General features: G+C 43.1%; 1 protein-coding gene across 1 annotated transcript in view; it reads left to right on the top strand.

Moving 5' to 3' along the window:
• Positions 1–2,444: 2,444 nt before the first annotated feature.
• Positions 2,445–16,870, top strand: part of tafa3a (TAFA chemokine like family member 3a) — a 106,708-nt gene continuing 92,282 nt past the window's right edge. Inside the window, exon 1 of the mRNA XM_079578345.1 lies at positions 2,445–2,879. The gene's annotated coding sequence lies outside the window, so the exon portion shown is untranslated. The remainder of the gene's footprint in view (positions 2,880–16,870) is intronic.

Genomic DNA, 16,870 nt, shown 5'->3' on the forward strand with positions numbered 1-16,870 from the left:
GATGGTTATTAGTTCATAGTGAAACGAAACTATGAACTAATAACCATCTTTGGCCTAGGCAATATTTTCTAAACTGTTCATCAACTATGGTCGGAAAGGTATGGATTCGGCCATTTTTACCAAAGATAAGTTGCCTGAAAGGAGCAGCACAGTAAACTAAACCACCGTCGGCCTAATGATCAGCACATACAATGCTTATTAAAGGGTTGTTTTGGGAAGGGTTTTTCATCACTATCAAGACTATCTATTTGCTGCAAGCTCCTGCTTATAAATGCTAAAAAAAAAAAGTTAGCCTAGCTCAAACCATGTGCCATCCTTGGCCAAGGCACCAATGTGAAGGTCCTCACAACCGCTTTCCAGCTTTGATTATCTAGCTCGTGCAGTGCTTTAAAATTCTTGAAACATTTCCCCCAAATTTTAAGAAACATTACTCATTACACAATGTGTCAGACCGTGACTATTTACTAGTAGAAAAAAGTAGAAAAAAAAATAGCCTAAGGAAAACTATGCCTTCATAGCAGGGGTGTCCAAACTTTACATAAAAATATATAAACAACTGGGCCGCACTCAGTAGAGGTCAGATATATAACTTCACCTCACACTTCACTTCACAATTAAAGTTAGCAAATTCAATAAAATGCTTAACCTGGCTAACACCAGGCTGCTGTGTGCGCTCGAATTATTTCGAACTGCACAACAGCCTGGGGACCATGGCCAAATCTCCGGTGGATTTGGGAACCAATCACAGAGCGAGGAGGGACGGCAAGACGATGACGCGCTATTCGATATACGGAAGCTTGTAGTTTATTTACGGATAATTTAAAAAAAAGTTTATTTACGGATCCAACATGACAGCAGCAGACACGATGGTATTTTTTGATCAAGCTTTAGACCTTGTTCTAAATAATTTAGCTCAAAAGTTTACAGCGGGTACGTCATACGTCATCTCATACGATGATACGATTGGCTATGGCTACGTGCAGACGCATGAGACTTTTTTTTTTTTTTTTCCGTATCGCCCAATAAACGACTATGGACGATCGTAAACCACACCTCTCCTACGAGAAAATAGGTGTGTTTAAGATGCGAGGCGCCTCGCCTCGATTCCAGACGAGACCAGGCGGTGGCGTCAGAGGGCGGAGAAAGGCGCCTCTAATCAAGGCAGACACATCTCAGCCCCGAGAACAGAGAGGAGCCTCAGGTCACGCAGCGTCTCGCGTTTGTTAGAAAGAGTTGGGAATAAAACTATTTTAAAAGTTTGTGAACACATTTCTGCTTCTCCCACACACCAGACAGACGCCCCATCACTACAGCTAAAATAACAGACTCTCCTCTTACAGTTTGGGATTAGAATAATAAACTTATGCATATTAAAATGTAGGCCATATGTTGAACACACGGGCACTTTCTGTCAAATATGAAGACTCTGAAGCATTTCTGCAGATGTAAGTAGATCTTGGTGATGAGAAAAAAGGATGCAGGAGCTGCGGAGCGTCACGGCAACACGTCTCCGATCTAAACACAACTCATATCCAATCATCTGTCAGTCCTCTGTCAGCGTACGTGTTTACGGCACTTCATTTCCCACAATCCCTTTGGCCTTTGTAGTTCAGCCAGCCGAGCGAGGCGGAGAAAAGCAACTTCGCTCGCCTACCCAAGGCGCTCCAGCCGCTCGGTCTCACGAGAATACGGGCACCGTCGCACAGGTGGCGTCACAGCGATTCTGACCGGCATGCACCGCTCGCCTGCAGCCGCCTGCAGCGCCTCGCTCATCTTAAACACACCTAATGAATTGGTGGTCCCCAGACTAAATATCACTTGTGATTTTAGTCTGGTGTTAGCCAGGCTATAAAATGCTATGCTTTTCAATTGAATATGCTTAAAGTAAAAAACAGTCTTCATCACAGCTTTCTATAAATTGATTTTCATTTAATATATATTAAATAAAATAAAAAATTTAAAAAAGGAAAAATTAATTAAAAATGTAGAAATGGCAGTGGGCCAATTAAAAGTGGGCCGCGGGCCGTAGTTTGGACACCCCTGCTTTATAGACTTAGGGTATTTGGCAGCCTATATATCCTACACCAGGGATATGCAACGTCAGGTTCGTGGGCCAAATCCGGCTCTGGCGCCCAAGGTTCCAGAAATGTTATTACACACACAAGAGATCAACAAAGCCGACTGTAATGTCACGGAAAATGCTGCCAATTTCCGGGGGCGGTGTCCAAAAATCCCGTCATACATCTGAAGAAACAACGTTGGCATTTGTAGAAAGTGGAGCTTTACTTTGGGACACAAGTGGGAGGTACGGCCTTATAACCTTAAACGAGAAAGACAACTCGCCCGCCACCAGACCAGTCCCGGTGCGCGTGGACAGCCCGTGAAGCTGCAGTGTTGCCATTCTCCACTGGATGACGCTAAAGCTCCGTTTCCCACCGCCGTGCCTCTCACTGTCTGTCATCTCCGCCGCGCTCTCGGATGCCTCGGACATCTCCAATCAGTTTCTCTGACTGCGCGGAGACCGAAAAGCCACGAGGAGCCGGTGAGTGAGACGAGGGGAGCGCAACATGCCCCGCGCTAAGAAGTATGAGTGACGATCAGCGGTGCGGCGTTTGTGACGGTTTAGCGGGCGGACCGGGAACTTTTATAGACTTTCTCCCCGCGCAAGTGACGAGCGGCAGCAGCAGCATCAATTGAGAAATCTGTGACTCGCGGATTGAGCGCTGACCGTCGGTGTGTCCGGTTAAATGCGTTGTGGCGCCGGTGCATGTCTGGAAGTGACATGGAAATGGCATTTCTCTGAAGAAGGCTCGTGTTTAGTGTGGACAATGGAGAATAAATAAAGGAGACGTCTCCCAGGATTAAAATCCCAACGACAGGTAAGATGCCATCCTCTTGCAAAACTACTTCTGATTTAGTACTAATAAGACAACACTGACTTAAATGTGTAGACTTTATCGTTAAGTTAATATAACATTTCCATTCAATGGTTTCACATTTAAGTCACATCTTTCTCTCACTGACTATTTGCTGACTTGTGAGTAAGCAGATTCCTTTGTAGTTTTATCCTATACTGTCTAAGCTGGCTTGGTATGCACTCTGACCATATACTTTTTTATATGGACAGTGATGTGATGGATGTTCAAGGACTTGTCCATAATACATGGAAAAACTACGATTTGGGGTTGTCATCAGAGCATTATAGGCTTTTCATTTAATTTAATACCTTACCCTGTCTTGTAGAATTTAATTTTATATGTATCTTAATCAACCTTCCTATTGACTATTCATGATAGCCACAAACTTTGTCTTTTTTCCCTCCTCACTATCTACAGTCCCCTGCTCCTGTATTTGCCCTTCATCCCCTTGACAAGCATTGTGCGGTCAGCTGTTTTTTCTCCCCTCAATTATTGCCATAATCGCATTTCATCCTGTAGAATACCAGATTGGTAATAACCTTACACTCCCATAGTGGCTGATACAATTCTGTTGTGATTCATTTAAGTCCCCTCTGAGAGTCAGAGGAAGTGTAGATCTTCTCTTTCACAGTCACTGACAGGCAGCCTATTATATTGTTTTATAGATTGCCGTCAGTAGCCCTTGAAGCTGCCTGCGGCCCACTGTTGTTCTGGAGGGGTTTATTGTGCCATGTTATTGGTTGGTGTTGCTGACAGGCAGAGCAAAGGCCACAGCAGCGTTTCTGCAGATTGGATCCCAATGACAGTTGGACTGTATTTGAGATTAAGTAAGTTTCATTGAGGACTTTGAAAAGCTTTCATCAATACTTGTGGAATTGGTTTTGTGGTCTAAAGGCTTACTGAGAAAGGTACATCTGTACCTGTTTCCCGCTCTATTCTCATAAGTCTCCGCTGAAAGTTGCTATAGTGCATGAAAGCCTGAACATGTTACCTTGCAGCTTCAGCTGTGTGCAACAAAAGCCCGAAGAAGGTATAGCACTGAGTCATGCGTATCAACCACCAGGTTTTTCCAGAGGAAGAGAGAACACATGGATAAGAAGCTTTTCTTGACTTTTAAGAAGCCACCCCAGGCTGTATTTGTGTTCTCTGTCTACTTCCTGCTCACTCTGTCAGATCAATAGGGCATAATATAAGAGTCTGGCTGCTGTTTGTCTGTATGAGACAAAACAATAGATGTGTCTGAGTTTTTACACTTCGCAAAGCTTTGCACAGCCAGGGGTACTTCTACACTGAAAATCACCTGTTAAGAATGCATGGTTTTACGAAGTCTCCACAGGGGAGTGACATTTCTGCATCTCCTGGAGTATAGCGACAAGCGCGTCAGTTTGTATAAGACATGTCACAGCCCAAGTCTTGTCTCTGAGAACACAGCACTGCAGCACCAACCGTGAAATCATGGATATTGCATCATTTTAGGGATTTTATATTCACCAGCAGCTCTGCAGATTTGGCTTAGTAGCACAATATGAACTTAAGTCAGAAAACTATACGTGATTACGTGAGATTTCAGCACCCCAAAACATGCTGCTCTGTAGTGTGCTATGTGTGCACTCCAGCTGGAGAGATTCCCTTTGTGTTTGAAGAAAAACTACAACCTCTGGTACATCTAAGGCATCATTGTGATATACACTTATATATTTGATACCATTGATATAAGCATGACCAAATGGACTGAGAGCAAGGGACTTTAACTTGCAGCAAAAAACAGAAACAATAAAAACAAAAATCGTTTTGTGCCTGGAAAACAACAGAATCCCTTGGCACAGCTGATCTCTGTAGGTGCACATGCTCAATGCAGTTTAAGAGGACAGAGCACAGGAATCCACACTTCCATGGCACTCATTTTAAGCTTTGTCTCTCCAGGCTTCTCTCTCACTGTTTCCTTGACTGAAAGCACGGGCACTGATTTTGGCACCTCTCACTCTAAAAGTTGTGCCAATGCAGTGAATTCCCTTCAACTTATCCAAGGGAGCAGAAAGCAACTCACTCCTCAAGTTCTCGTGGAACCCTGAACTGCCAGCCCGTAGCACTGGTTGGGGAATTTCAGAATTCGCGAAGGCCACTTCTAAACCCTACTTTCCTCAGGGAGTCAGGGAGCCTTCCTCTTTTGCTGACATTTTTTTTTTCTTCGCATCACACTGCCTTTGAATGCCCCAGGGTTCTTATGCACTGTGTGTTTTTCATGCCAGCTCCACTATGCTACTGTTGTCGAGCTCTACCTCATGTCATGTAATCATTAGACTGTAATTTGGGCAGAAAATCGCAATTACGCTGTATACAAAATTAGCCTGGTGTTTCTTACACTGGTTATTCCAGTTCAATTCCCTCACTGGATCTGGGACGTGATTTGAGCCTCGATTCTTTTGGCTACTTATCAACAAAAAGGGCTGGGCAACATAGCAAATTATTTTTATATATACTTTATGACTTACCGGGCAATTTAGTCAAACAGCTGATTATTCCACAGAAATCCGATCACTAGCACTGCCATAAAAACAGTGATAGTGAGGTATTTTGACAATCCATGTGTCATTCGTTTTTCAAATTGGAAAAACATAAACGAAATGACCTACTGTTGAAACATTTGCTGTAAGCATTTCCCAAAATAACTTAAATTTTCAATCTTACGCTTAAATAGAAAGATACATTTTGAAAGCACAGTCTCAGAGCATGATTATACTGTATAATCAATCAGGATTTATTCGTCTGCGGCAGCCGAAGTTTCCTTTGTATGCGGGCCATATTATTGATATTTGCTTGTCTCGCGCTGATGATATTGGGCAGTTTCTGATCAGGAAAATCATACTTCTGGAACAAGCGGTACATGCCCTCGGTGTGAGGTGTACCGAGGGGATGCAGAAACAGCTGTACCAAAAGTCGGTGCGCCCATGCCCCGTGCGTACGCTCAACCAGACATTCGCCTGACCGTTCTTATTAGGCTACTTTATTTATTGCCGTTAGACCGGTGAAGTGCAATACGGGGGAGGTGGCGGTCACTGCTAAAGCAGCCCTTGTGCTTCTCCGTGAGGCGAGAAGCTGTGCCTTGACTTCTGAAATCAGTTATACGTGTAGCCAGGGTGAAGTGCCTGCATCTATTAAGCGCAAAGCCTCCGAATGTACACAAAAGCTGCACTAGCCATTGGAAAAAGAAAATATCAGATAATATCTCTGTGTGTGCCATTGGGGAGAGACAAGCAAATGTCGGTATGGCCTGTACAGAGGAAACTGAGAATAAATCCTAATCACGCTCTGAGCCTGTGCTTCCAAAATGTGTTTTCTATGTGTCAGATTGAAATCGATATTTTGAGTGATTTTGTTTCATTACACGAAACGAAATATGCTCAGATGTTTCTTGGTAATTTCGTTTTTGTTTTTCAATTTAAAAATGGATTGAACAAATGCTACACAGATTTTTTTTTTTTTTGACCCTGTAGACATTGCCCTCCGATTTGGTTTCCGCAACAAAAGCGGAGAGATGACTTATCTTCAAAGCTTTTCTAAATAGAAAGTGAGCCCATGCTATTACATTTATTGTGCGGGAGCCCTGGGTCTGGTGAACAAGATGGGGAAAGAGGAATCTGATAGAATTAGCTGAAGGGGAGCCGCGGTTCATGCTCTGCTTTCATCTGTTCAAACGCCCTCTCTGTCGCTCAAAAGATAGCAATTATTTCGAGCTTGCATTCAATTTTGATAATCTGAGTTACCATTTATAATGCCAGGCTACGTGGCTGAAAAGAACTGTGTGTAATATGTTAATTTTTCCTGATCTATGGTTCAAATCAAAGCAGCCATTGTGTATCTAATAACGAACCAAAGTACCTGTTAATACTTTGTAATTTAAACAGACCGGCTGAATCGTTACACCCTTAGCTAAGACTATTCCTGATGTTTTGGAGATTGATCTGCCCTTTTTCGAGCCATGAGAGATTTTAATCCATTTCCAACATCGACGGTGGAATTATAAGCAAACACTTTCTTTACACTGTGTTTTTTCCCGTTTCCCTTGCAGTCTTCTTTTTTTCCTCGGCACGGCGTGAGGTGACTAATTTCTCTTGGGCTTTGGGCTTCAGTGTGAGAGAGAGGGTGAGAAGGAGAAAATGAAACAGCGGCGCACTCGCAGCTCAGAGGAAGCCGCCCACATCAAAAGTCTCTGATATCACCTCCAAAAGATCTCGTACTTTTCGCCGCGTGTCAGCTCTGCCTCGCTGTTTAGGCCGTCGCGTGTAGGTGCGTGCGTAAGTTGCAGCAGTTTTTGATCGCTGTTTACTCCACTCGTGCAGACATGGGCGACAAATCACAAGCAGTCGCCGTGCCGCCTGCTCTCATCTGGGAAGAGAAATTGAAATCCAAGCGAGCGGTTTATGCCACCAAATTGAGACCATTTCACTGGATGGTAGCGAGCGTCATGGCTGCCAATCATTGGAGCTTTGTTTATTACGTGTGAGTCACATATTAGTGGTTTACTGCTACAAATCCCACTTTAGTAATAGCAGGATGGAGAGAAATGCAGATTATCACAGTGTTGAAAAATACATGATGACGATACATGATGTGCGGTTAAAAGTTCATGTACAGAACTCTCAAGCGTAACTTGTGCTCACATATGTTTCACAAGACTTGTACAACCTCTCCATTTACAGTATGTGGGCTTAAAGCAACACAGGAATTTAGTTTACAACCAACATCTGCAAAATTAAACCAAACATGACGTGCACTGTGGGCTTTGGTACAAGTTTTTCTTTTCTACTGCACTGGTTCTGGTCTGGTAGTCAGAAGACTGCAAAAGGATATTACACCGATGGTATTGGATTGACTGTCAGTATTAATTCACCAGTAAACAAGTCACACTTACCCGAAACCTGGGCTTTGGGCTGCTTTAGTTTGGGCTTTTGTAAATAAAAACCTTAAAGTAAAGCTGAAGTGTCACAGACGGTATCTAACTGAATGCAAAGGTTCTCTTTCTTTAATACTGAGGAACAAATAAGTTGTGGAACACAATGTGTGTAAGAGTTAAGTTTTAGATGTGATCGAAAGGCAGAAAAGATCAAGCTTTTAGTGAGCAAAAATACATTTCACAATACAGATATTAAATACATACTGTATTTGATATCTGACTTCTTTCAAGCACTGAGGTGGACAAACTAAGGCCTGGGGGCCACATGTGGCCCGTGTAGTTATCGCCTGAACTGATAACCATCACTTACCTTGATGCACTAAAAATGTTCATCAACTACATTTCTAGAGCGGAGCAAACGCGAGGAAGCTGAATGAACCAATAAGCGAAGGGCGGGTGTCTGTCATTGATGTAAGGGATAATGCACAACGAGGTGCCCATTATCAGAAATAACTGGATGACGCGATGGCATGAACCATCCGACGCGAAGCGGAGCCAATCAGAATCGAGTATTCAGCCAGACCATGGTATAAGCATTGTTATTAGGTGTTTAAGATAAGATAAGATAAGATGATACTTTATTGATCTCACAGATGGAGAAATTGCATTCGATGAGAGAGCACCCGGCAGCAGCACCCATTCAGTGCGCACCACTCTTTTTTTTTTTTTTTTGCATTCATACCAATGGACGAGGAACGCACTTCCCTTTGGTCCTCATGGCGGGGAGCTGACATTGCGACTCCAAAAGACACTTGGTAAACATGGTTCCTATGAGTACATTGACCTTCCCTTGAACTGCTTAAAAGCCTGGCGCCAAAGAGTTCTTATTTTTCTAAAAATTGCTGTGACCCATGTGGCAACGCTGGGCTAAGTGAGTTTTTTTTTTACCACGCTGGTTTTTGTGTATTAGAAATAAAAAGTGTAAGCCTAAATCTATGATTGACAGGCTCTGGAGCACTCCCGCCTTTTTTACTCTTTTAAGGAACAGCCTATACGCAGTGGTCCACGCAGTGGTCTGTGTTTATTTCACAGACCACTTAGGATCATAACGAATGGGGCTGAATGGAACACCGGTCATCACTTCTATAATAATGCATGGTTAATATTCAACAGAATAATTAATATAACAGAACACCTACTTTTGATGTGTTTTTGGTCATTTACGATGATACAGCGCCGCTGTTTTCAGTGATGTAAAAGTCATATTTGCTGCAGTTTTGCTGTTTGTTGCTCTTATGTTTAGTTACAGTCTATTTTCTATTTGTTCTATAATCTGCAAACTGCGATTGATCCACTTGTCAGTATAAAAACCCCATGTGACACAAAATCAAGAACAAAACCTTTTTTTTGTTACAGTACAGGACACAGTGTGTTAGTGGTGCCTGCACATGATATGACATCCTCTCTGTGGGGAAGGCATTATTTTCTCTCCTAATAATATCTGCAGTAACACCTCCACCTGCTTGTAATTTACTTAAACATTGAAAAGCGCCATGCTTAATTATTCAGGTCCCCAGCTGTCTGTGGCCGTGCCCTGTTCAGTGTGGCTCCCCGCAGCAGAGTGTCTCGGGATGGACGTGCTCTTGGCCTGCTCATTAATTGATGCTCGGTTTGACGCCGGAGGTCTAATGCACTCTTGCGTACCAAGTACACACATACACACACTCGCACAGGGTGAAGGGGTTGTGTGAAGGAAGTGTGATGGCATGACGCTGTGCTAAAACGGCTCAAAGGGCATCTCCACCTCTGAGTGCAGCGATGGTGTTAGATTGAGAGGTTAAGGCTGAAGAATAACTGTGACCTGCTCCAGTGAAGTGGGTTCAGTGGAGTTTGTTGCATTTAAAGAGGCACATAATTTGCTCTTTTTTTTTTTCTTTTTCTTTTTTTTTTTACTTTTTTGCTCTTAACTGTGTCATAATTATGTTTCCATGAAAACATATCTGAAGTTGTGTTTCATTCATGCTTGTCTGTGTTATACTGTCTCTGCCTGTCGGCTTTTCAAGAGCTCAACGCCCCCCACACTGACTGATGTCTTGCTGTGGTGCTACTTGGTGCTTCTGAAGTCCTTATAATTTCAGTTTTCAGTACCTCCTCTAGATTGATTAAAACATTTTAGCATCCCTGCCAGCCTGCGTTTTATATTCTCAAAATGTATGGCTGAAATACCGTATATTGTTTTAAGTTGAATAGTGTGAAACAGTGGGACTCACGTTTACGCCTCGATGACCGAGAATTTCATTGCAATAGTACATTTAATTTTAAGTGATAAAATGTACAATGCCAATGCAAACGGGTATAAAAGAAATGTTAAAAAGCACAAAGCATGATAGAACATTTGAAAGGCATGTTTGAGTAATTTATGAGTCTTCATGTGGGGACCCGCGTACTCAATGCTGCTCCAGTTTACTCCAGCCCTATGGCTCTATGTGTGATCCGCTTATTTCTCAATCTGTAGCTCAAACTGTAGCACAGCTCATCCCTCCACCAACCTGCAAAAATATCCCTCGAAGCTTTACTACAACAAAACACAGCTCTACTGACAGCACAGAGGTTTGCTTTGAAAGGGGGGGGCTTATGGACAGTTTGTAAGTCGAACCTAGAAGATAGGGAAACTTTGAGCCGTTTTAGTACATGAGTGTAGCTTTTTCTGAAGAGAGCATAAAACCCGTGGTACACTATGTACCTGTGTGTTAACTGTCAAGGGTGTGAGTCCTGGCTCTGATACTTTGCTGTATGTCTCTTCCCACTCTTCACCATCTAATAATGTCTAAAGGCAAAAACGCACAGAGTGTTAAATTAAAGAAAAGGGTCATGGTGTTCAGTTCTTCTCAACCCTCACTGTACGCCTTGACATTTTTTAAAAAGCATTTCCAGCGATTCCTATTGTGATTACAAATGCTTGACCTTGATGTCTGGCTATAGAAAATAAAAAAGTATCTTGAGGCTTAAGTGCTTTTTTTCTTGAAATACAAAGCCCGCTGCGCTGGTCCTGTCATGGATGCCTGAGTGCCAGCCTGACCACTGTATTAGAACTCTGCAAGAAATCAATCCAAGAAATATAGAGGCAATTATTTTGTCTCCCACTTTCCCTGACAAAGTAGCGCCAAAGCAAGCCAAGAAGAAAATACAGAATTAAGGAGAAGAAAACAAATACGTTTCTGTTGTGGGAGTTTGGGGCGTTATGGAACATGGTGATTTGAAATCCTATACACACCGGCAAAGCAGCTGTAATTAATAAAGACAGCGTGTGTTATTGATTTCCTTGCACTGATATTATATTCTCTATGTAGCCGCAGCAATAGGAGCAAATTTAAAAATGGTTTAGGATTTCTGAAGTTATTGCTCAGTATACTTTGGTGTTTTACCCTGACCCTGAAGGCTCATATACTCTGCACTTACTGCTCTTTTGGTGCTTTAACTGCATTCTCTTGCCTCATGTGTGCCGTAAAAGTGAAACTACAAAACGACAGAATTTGTCCTTAGTTTAAAGCAGAAAATCTAATGAGACAGTATGCTGTAAATATAGTGAATCGTAAGCAGGGATGGCTGGAATCAATGGGCTGGGTGGGCTTTTTTGTCTCTCTTGAGAGAAATACATTTTTTATCGTTAATTTCATACCATGTCAACTAGTGATGCGCGGGTTGCGGGTTCCACCGCGGGCCCCGCGGTCTGCCCGCGGTTCGGGTCGGGTCGGGTCGTGAAATTCTCCTTTGATCGCGGGGCGGGTTGGGGCGGGTCAAAAAATGCCGGTCGCGGGCACTCTATGCCTCCGTACGCGCATTCATTGAATTAATTCACAACTTATTCCGTCGTCTTTACAGCAGGTTTTTAGCGTAAATATACGTCGGATTTTCATAAAACAAGCAGCGTTTTGTAGCTTGTGATCCAGAGAACGCTTTTGTTTTTCATGTTTCCTATTTTCCACCGTATGTGCGACTGTGTGTGACTTCGCGTTAGGCCGACCTCTGCTCTCTTCCTCTCTCCCTCTGGCCCAGCGCTCTTCGGAGGGGGAGAGAGAGAGAGAGAGAGCGCGCGCGCGCGTGAGGGGCTGACACGCCGGTGCTGTTCATACGGATCATAGTTGTAACGCGTAATTTTTAATGGTTGCGGGTGCGGGTGCGGGGCGGGGCGGGGCGGGCTGTAAAAATAGAACAACGTTGCGGGGCGGGCCGGGTCGGGTTAGAACCTGCTCCAAATGCGGGACCCGCGGGTTGAAAAAAACCCTGACCCGCGCATCACTAATGTCAACTAATTGCCTAATGTCATTTCTGTGTATAATCATTGTAGTTTTAGACATATGATTACAATTTTTACCGAGAACAAAAAAAAGGAACTAGTTATTATTAGCCCTGCGACACACAAATATGACAGTGATCAATAGATGGGAGTGCAGCATGGTCCCGCCTCCAGCACATACTTGGCTCTGGGACTGAGATCGGGACCATATCACAGAGCATGTACACCACGGTGAACTCTTCATTGGTCACATTCACTAGCACGCGGTATCCCTAAACACAATCTGAAACTTGCAAATACAACTGTATTATACAGATATTCTTCGTTCTTGCAAACTGACTTTTTACTGGAGACATAAGATGTTGTGGGGTGGAAGCTGCTGTGTATTTATGGAATTTCAATACGTAAGAAGGTGAATCTGGGTGAGTTCATTGGTTTAATGTTTACTCCCGGGTTCACATCTGTCTGGGTTTAGTGCTGTTGTTAAGTTTTAGCAGGACATAAATGACTAGTGTATGCTCTCATATCATTGTCCATCCATCCATCCATTTTCTTCCGCTTTATCCGGGGCCGGGTCGCGGGGGCAGCAGTCTCAGCAGAGATGCCCAAACTTCCCGATCCACACACACCTCCTCCAGCTGTTCTGGGGGAATCCCGAGGCGACACCAGGCCAGCTCGGAGACATAGTCCCACCACCGTGTCCTGGGTCTTCCACGAGGCCTTGTCCCATGAGGACATGCCTGGAAGACCTCCCGCGGGAGGCGACCAGGAGGCATCCGGAACAGATGCCCTAGCCACCTCAGCTGGCTCCTTTCGACGTGAAGGAGCAGCGACTCTACTCTACTCATATCATTGTACTTAGGGTAAATGCCTTGTTAGGTAATAGTCTGCTGTTTAGATGTTATGTAGCTATTTGACTGGAGTTTATAGAGTAAACTTTTGCCTTGTTGTATTTGGAGTCAATCGTCACATGCCTGATGCTCCAGCTCTGGGAATTTGAGTTGTCTGTAATGCTAGTTCCTTGGGTAATTGCTGATATGTGGTTACATGCTTCTTTTTAGTCTGACAAGCTATTGGTTTCAGGAAGCCTGATAGGAAATGGGGGCAGGCTCCGGAAGTTCCTCGTGTAATGGACTGTCCATTGAAACCTTTTTGCCTCTCTTTAAGTCATTGTTGAACACAGGCATGTCATTGTTAACTTCATGCTTGTCTAAACGCACGACATTGTCATATTTTTCTTTCCCTTCGGCTATTTTTTATTTACGCCCTATTCTAAATATAGAACCTCAGCTGGCTCCAAAAACCCAGCCAAATTGCTAACATAGGCAATCTTCAGTTAGCCCGCTCTGTACAGTGTGGGGAAGCCACCCTCATTTAGTCCATCACTATTCTACCTTCTATGAGCCACTCACTCACACCACAGTTATACAAAGGCAAGGTGAGCGTATTGTCTTGCCCAAGGGTAAAAAAAAATCTCCTCATATTAATTTTGTTCCATTGTTTTACTGTCAATAAGTCATTGTGGCAAAGTTACAATGTTTTGAATATTTACATAAGTCGTTCCATGTGAAGTCAGTATTTATTTAATCCTTTATGACATTATCAGAGTTTGACCATTGAGCCTTGTACATGTGTGAAATGGGGTGTGCAGAGATCAGCTGTGAGCCCTCGGCACACTGGCCAAATGGAAGGGGCTAATGTACAGGCTCAATGCAACGATGCGCAGCTGCCATCTATTAGCATTTGGAAACATGTCGGCGCTCATAATCCTCCAGATAATTAAAAAGAGCACTTTTCTGCCTGTATGGCCTATTATCTGAAAATGAGCTCTTTGAGAAGTGTTAGAGACAGAGGGTAGAGCCAGTTGATAGCTTGACAGTTAACAGTTTGCCGAGCCTCCCCTGAATAAATGGTGTGAGACGTGACAGACAGCGATTCTGTATTAAGATACCGAATATCTTACCCCGAAGGCTCCGCGGGCTCCAACGGGACTACAGAGCCGGACATGCATTTGGACATTTGCATTTCTCTGGGGCTATGAAGGCGTATTCTGGGGAGTGCTCGAGTGAATGTGCTGAAGACTGGCTTTCAGATCGGGCACATCTCTCCAATAGCATGTTCTCTGACAACACTGTAAGCCTCTGACAGCGCATTATCCCCACTGCTGTGAAGAGAAGCATAAATCTTCTGTGGAAAGGAGGGGAATGAAGCGGTTCTGGCTGGCTGCTAATGAACTGTGATATGTTATAGAAGGTGTCTCTTCCATCTGTTCAAGCCAAAGTATTTCAAAACTTCCCGGTGGTGCCAGCCAAAGTGTCTTTTTCTTTGCCTGGCTGCTAGCTGCCTCAATAGAAGATGACCTGTTCATGTGGATGAATAAACCTTACAACTTTTGGCATCTAAACCTTTTGGATGCCAAGAGTCAATTGTCTGCGCTGACAGTAGTGTCTTGCGGTATTGAAAACATGAATTTGTGTATGTATTTCAACAGTTTGCTTTAAAAGCAGTACCGAGTAGCTCATGCCCCTAGAGGCCATAAGCGCCACTGCAAGTGTCGTAACATGTTGCGTTTTTTTACTCATTAATTGTCCATGAGAGTAAATACTACACTGACAGAAAAGACGAAGGGAGAGAGAGATATTGTACATCCAATTAGACAATGAAGATATTTTTTTATCACTCAAACTCTGATGTAAATACTGTGTAAGTGGCGCTAGCCCGCAGTCCGGCTTCTTTTTCGTGATTCCATTAGTGTGTATTGGGGCCTCCGACTCGTAGGCAGCCAACTTGCAATTGTGGTTTTCTAGCCAGAGACACCAGAGGGAGATTAAAGACCCCCCAATCATCCCATTAATACTTGTATTACCCCCAGAGGGACTGCGGAAAGGATTTATTAAGGTAAACAAGTTAGTACTGCTTTAAAAATAAAGAATGCAGTGAGTACATTTGGACTAGTCCCATGTTGGTGTTTGCAGTCTCTCATTCTTTGACTTCACTGCTTCACTGATACGCCGCTTACCTGGTGGTTTTGAGTGGCAGGCGCACACAGACACATTCTCAAGATCACTAATGCTAAAAATAGATAGTGGAAATGCTGTAACAGTGACTTGCGTATGTTCTTTGAGAGGCAGGCTGACATCATTACGGGGGTGGGAGGACGGTAGGAATAAAAAAGTTTCACTGATATACCAAGAATTTTGATACCATTTTAACATTGAGTCTTGCGGAGGAGTTCTCTGAGCATATGCTGCGAATGCCAACAATGTTGAGTGTCTGGCATCTTCTCAAGTCACGGGTCTCAATGCTCTTATCAGTCCTTGGAAACAAACAAGCCTTTTTTACTTATTAGTAACTATGAATTCTCTGTCTGATAGTCCATTGATTGTATGAATCCTGTACTACAATCTTGAGTATGTCTAAGTGTGTGTGTGCCTGTGCGTCCCTGTGTGGGCATCACGGGGTGGAGCTGCTGAGTGCCCTGGTGCTTGATTCCTCTGAAGGGGTGGAGCACAGACAGCAGTGAGACACACCTATTTATCACAGCGAAGCAGGGAGTTCATTAAAATAGCCCACGCAGCCTCCTCTGTGGCTCTTCCTGCAGAGCTTCACCGTCTCCCTAAACAAACGGGGTCAACGCAGCGACCTCGCCACAATCCAGTGCCGTCCTAAAGGGCTTGGTTAGATCATAATTAGACATCATCGCTTCTGTTGTTTACATGGATAGTAGCTACGAGCCGCTACGTAGTTCTCGCAATTGATCGTGTTTGTTTTCATGTTCGATGCAGGATAACATGGGGACATTTACCTGGTAGTAGCAGTTTATTTTCTTCGGTCATGAGAAACATTTACAACACCTCAAAGATATTGTACATAAAACAATAAGAACGATAATTAATACAATAATGGTATGAGCATGCATCATACTATCAGATTTTGTTTCCATTGAGCATAAATGAGCCATTTTTTGTGTGTGCAATTGCTTTGTCAAAATGGTCGTCAGCTTTTGGGTGTAGATGTAACCGCTAAACTGGAAACAACCTACTGTTTTCATTTGTTTCCAAAAAAAAAAGTATTTATGGTATTGTACATGATCTAGAGTATAGGACTGGCCTTTGCAAATGAACAGTACATTGCCCTTATCCTAACCCTTTAAAAAAACAAAAAAAAACATATTTATTGAATATTCAGAGCAATATATTCCTTTAACTGCTGTACATCAATTTCTGTATAATTGCATAGTAATGACAATGGCATTAATAAAAAGGAGAAGGTCAAAACATCTCCCATCAGTTCAGTAGCTCTGTGCCGCTCTGTGCAGCATCATGCCCAGGGCGCGTTCATGCGGAGAGAAACAGACAGCGGCATCGGGAAGAGGAGAGAGGAGGAACAAAGATCAGTATTCTTAACATATATATTAATCATCCTTTTTGATATATATATATATGTAATTTACATTTATTTTGTTGCTGCAGTTGTAGTTCAGTTGACATATTTGTTATTAGCAACAGCAGAAAAAGTAAAATTAAATTAAAAATATATCGTGTATAAGCTGTTTAGTAAAGCACGTTGTTTCATTTGTAATTCTCTGTATTATTTTTCTTCTTGGCTTTGGTTGTCATGTTATTAGACTTTCATGACAGATGCCCATGGCGGATGAAACATTTTAACCTTGTTTACAGCCTCAGTGTTGTTTTACCTTTGTGCTATTTCTGATCAGAAAAAAAAGGGTTGACAAAAAGCAGATAAAGAAGCGAGCTTTTG

The sequence above is a fragment of the Gobius niger genome, assembly GCF_951799975.1.
Source record: "Gobius niger genome assembly, chromosome: 20".
Lineage (NCBI taxonomy): Eukaryota > Metazoa > Chordata > Actinopteri > Gobiiformes > Gobiidae > Gobius > Gobius niger.